Source organism: Lactuca serriola, chromosome 5 (assembly GCF_051521515.1).
Source record: "Lactuca serriola cultivar US96UC23 chromosome 5, Lser_US96UC23_V15, whole genome shotgun sequence".
Lineage (NCBI taxonomy): Eukaryota > Viridiplantae > Streptophyta > Magnoliopsida > Asterales > Asteraceae > Lactuca > Lactuca serriola.
Genome location: NC_136412.1, coordinates 288,623,502 through 288,628,702, shown reverse-complemented (window position 1 = coordinate 288,628,702; position 5,201 = coordinate 288,623,502).

Below are 5,201 nucleotides of genomic sequence, written 5' to 3'. Positions count from 1 at the left end.
TATCACAAACATTTCTTTTATTTATTATAAATTATTTTGGGGTTACATTGTTTTAAAAAAGACAACCACGCTTCCTAAATAGGACTAAAGACAATAAACAGATGAAACTAAAACTCCAGCAACTGCCTTGTAGACTTCCTCCTCCTTGATATGACTATCCTCCTCCTCGACACGACTATCGTACACACTCATCTCCCTGAGAATACATGTATTTTGAAAACGTCAACCTAATGTTGGCGAGTGCACATATTTTTTTTATAGTTTTCGGCTTTTATTTGGGTGTATTAATTTAAGAATCTTTTTTCTTTTAGTAAAACATTTCATAAACTATTTTATCAACCCTATCTTACTATATTTTCAGGATATCTAACGATCATATCTTATTATCTTATTATGATATATTTTATTAATCCTAATTTACTATCTTTATAGAATATCTAACGACCCTATCGTATTTTATCTACCACTATAAGGCGTCTGTAATGGTAGTCGGATCTTTAAGGTGATCTAATGTATTAACATGGGCCCCATAATCGACGTTGTTTGACTAATAATTTTGTCCCACCACGATGTTTCATAGGATGTTGAATAGTAAATAATAAGAAATTTATCATGTCGGGATTGTAGCTAGCAATCGTAGGTGGGGTTGTCAAAAAACATATAGATCTATATATATCTTCCTAGCTCTCGCAAGATTAGCGATTATAGGTATCGGGAATGCCGAATTTAATGAAGGGCTTTGGATGAATTAATAGGTCACTAACGCATTGACCTTAGGTATTTATCTTTTAATCATTCCTAGGGATTTCCTATAACTATCACAATATAAATATTTTTATCTTATATTTGATAATTATAAATTTAGATCACATAATTATTTTGTATATATAAGTATTCATATATATATATATATATATATATATATATATATATATATATATATACCCTAATAATGGTTATTTGAAAACAGGATATTTGTGCAGGGTAACAACTAAGTACGATGCATATCCCTAAATTTGACCAGCATAACTTCTACGTACTACGTTATCCTAAGGATTTGGCCATTATAACATCTAGGTACTATCTTTTCCTAGACTATCGAAAATCATATTTCTTAGGCATAATATCATAGCTTACAACTAGGCATAGTATCTATAGTTATATTATCCTAAGGCTTTAAGCTTTATAAAATGATTTGATATTTATAACTATAAATATATTCTGATAAAACCATTTGATAAGAATGTATTCACCCCCACCCCCAACCTAAAACATTTAAAACAATAAAATAGGGGTCGTGTACTCACCCTAGACGCCCGAAACCTTTGATGTAGGGTTGAATCGAGATCGGGACTCCAAGAATCACTCTAAATAGCAGCTACTTCGAGATTGAGAGTGAGAGAGAAATTGAGAGGTGCGTGAAATTGGAATGGCACAACCCTCTATTTATAGTCTTGTTTTGGAGGTGTGTGTCGGGAAAATATCTTTGCGTGTCGCGCGTGATCATCGTGTCTCTATCTAGAAGTCGCCACATGTCATTCCCTAACTTGGCCACGTCTCTCGCAATCTACTCGAATTCGGTGTCAGGTGTGCAGCGTGCGGAGACTCGCACATGGCATGCATGAAAAGATTTTGTAAAAATCATAACTTCTTCATGCGAGCTCCGATCTAAGCTCTCTCTATATCTATGTGACAATCTCGATGAGTACTGCAACTCTTCTTTAGGTTGTTTTGGCTAGTTTTGACTTTCATTTTTGTACCTAGCGGGGTTAAAAATAAATGATTTTATAAAAATCATATATATATATATATATATATATATATATATATATATATATATATATATATCATACAGACCCCGTTTTCGGCAAACTTTTTCCTAAAATTTATATCTCAAGGAGTACTATGAAACTCCTTTTTTTGCACTTTTAATCAAAACTCAACCAATCTCTAAGTATCGTTTTGACGTAATTAATTTTAACTACGTTGTTGATTCCAATTTCTATAAAATGTAGAACTCTTTCCTTTGGGGTCAGATTTTTACAAATTTTATATCATTGAGATCACGTTAATGAGTACTATCCAAGTATGTTAACCAGATTAGAAAACTGTACAACTTTTCGGACGCTAATTTTTTAGCGTAATTAACGTTTTTAACAAACAAATGTAATGACACATTTGATTCTTATTATCTCAAAAATCAAATATTATAATACTAAGCTATTACATCTGTTTCTACTCTTTCCTAATGGTGATCAGTGACGAAAACCTATCGGTTGTCACATGCATGGTCAAAACTGAGGCCTTTACAAAAGTCTCTCTGCAACCAGTTTTTACAAATCGACAACGTAAGGTTACTTAATTATTTAAATATTTTTTTATAATTTATTTTTATTTTTAATTTTATAATTTTGTTAGCCGGATAATAAACTCGTACAGAATAATTACTGATTTGCAAAACGAGGTCCATCAACTGATAAGGACCAAATAATTACCGATTTGCAAAACGAGGTCCGTCAGTTGAAAAATGACCTCAGTGAATGTCGTGAGCCATCGAGGTCGCATGATGAACGTTTAGCCGAGCATGAGGCTACTTTAGCCAAGCTTCTAAAACTTATCAATAACAATCCCGGAGACGATTTTTGTACTGCAGAGTACAATGACAATGATTTATGGGACCATGATTACAGGTTAGGCAAACCCAAAAAGTCGTTGCATGGCGGTCCTGAGCAGCCATCTCCATTGATTCATTCGTCGGATATAAAAGAGATTGTAATCTCCCGAAAATACCGAGTGAAAATTTATATATATATATATATATATATATATATATATATATATATATATATATATAAGTTAAATCCATTCATTCATTGTTTGCAAAAGACGATCAAAGTCAAAGTATTCTAAAAACATTAGAGTAATGTGTAAACATTCGGTCCAAAATAAAACTCCAGGTGATGTAGTGCGATCAAGTCGGGCCCTTACTTTTGAAAACAAAGTACCTGAAACCATAAACATAAACTGTATGCACAAAGCTTAGTGAGTTTCCCCAAAATGTCATATACAATACACATATACATATAACAACACATGGCGGTGTCAGGTCATATCAACCCCACATACACATACAAGCATATCGGAAGTGTAATAAAGACCACTACTATCCTACAACATAATCCAGTGGGCCGACATTGGTACCTTCGAACCACAACCATAGTGAGGAAACTCACCTCAATCCAAGATAACAGAAACACACACGCGTTGCTGCCATCGGGTTCCTCACACTGAACCCATCCAAATTATACTTAGTCAATAGTTAGGACAATTTCCCATAACTCAAGGTCTAATTCATATATCCTCATAACAATGGGTAAAATACTATTTTACCCTTCCTATACTTGGCCTAAAAAAGCAAGGCCCAAACCTAACATGACTCAATGCCCAAAAACGGCCCAAAATCCATTCAGGTGCATATGCCCATCGTACAACATTGAAGCCCAAAATCATCTCTAAACCTCTTAATGCCTTAAGACAACATGCATAACTTCCAGATCTGATTCTTATGGGACATCCCAAGTCATAAAGTTCCTAACTTTATGACTTTGTATGGCTTAATGGCGACCAAACCAAATCCCTAAATCTCTAACTTCAACAAGACCAAACTCACATTTTTATGGTTCCTAATAACTCCATAATGGATAAAGTTTCCAAATTTATCCATTAGAATAGTCCAAACAACCAAGATTTAATCTTTAAGTCTCATAGGGACCAAAAGTGCATATTTTTCAACTTAATCCATTAAGTCCAAGTCTCTAACCTTCAGATGTGAATCAATATGATGTTTAGATGGATAAAGTTTCCAACTTTATCCATAATAAGGTCACAAACTTTCAAGATCTAAACTTTATGCACTAAAGTGACCAAAAGCTCATAACACCCAATAGTAGCTAGATCTATCAAATGCATCATCAAGATTCAAACTTTATACCTCTAGAAGAAAGATCAAGGTGAACAAAGTATGGATATACAAGCTCCAATGCAACCAACTCATCTCCATTAAGCTCCATCTTCTCAAAGATGCACCAAGAACGCTCACTAGGCTCAAACTATGTTTTGGGTTTCAACGGAGGGTGTTGGAGGGGTGGAGGTTGAGAATGGAATGGGTTTGGGGAAGTTAAGGAGCTTAAATAGTGCTCAAACCACGAGAATAAGGTTTGGGCACTGATCACGTATTCCCAACGTACTCCATGAATGCCTAGTATGCCCAGCGTACTCAATGTATGCCTAGTACGCCCAACATACTAGACTAATCCCCAAAACCTTCCTAACTTCAAACGGTTATAACTCCTTTGTTCCAACTCTATTTTCGACGATCTTTATATCCTTGGAAAGGTATTGAGGAGCTCTGCAATCCTATCTAATTACTTTTAAATTAAAACACATCGAACTAAAATCCTTAATTCATAAAAGAAGTCTGAAACACCACTTTTCCCATTAAACCCTTGGCTCCAAGGCACAAACAAAACTCTTGGATCACATAATCTACATTACCAACATCCAAATGGGTCTAATCCCTATTAACTTGAACCCCAAAGTCTTTAATTGATCCATTTATTGTCCACAATGCCGAAATAAGAAACTTCTCGAAGCAATATGTTACAATTCTCCCCCACTTAAATTAGATTTCGTCCTTAAAAATCATTAATTACTACTTTGTGATGTACGCAGATTCGGGCTATTCAATTTAGAGACAATGAATGTCAAAAATGACTTTTTAATAGAAGAATGCTAAAATCCGACTTATAACTAGAAGTTATGACGCATCGAAGTTTTACGGCTAAACCGGCACGACACCACATAACGTAAAAAATGAATTTTTGATAAAATACTTTTTAGCCTTTGCGATCTAAACGAAAGTCGTAGCATACGTTAAACCGAGAACATGCATAAAAAGAATGTCCAAATCTGACTTCGTATGAGAAAGTTGTAATTTTTCTAAGATTTAGCATAGTAGTGCACAACCCGGAATTCGAATTTTAGACCGACCGATTTTTAGTCGACAAAATCTAAACAAGAATTGAAGATCTTGTTAATAGTAGCTCAACGATATAAAGACAAACAAAAACAGACGTCAGATGACAAAGTTATGAATTTTTAACGGACTTTACCTATCTAAGTCTATTAAAATATAACTTTAA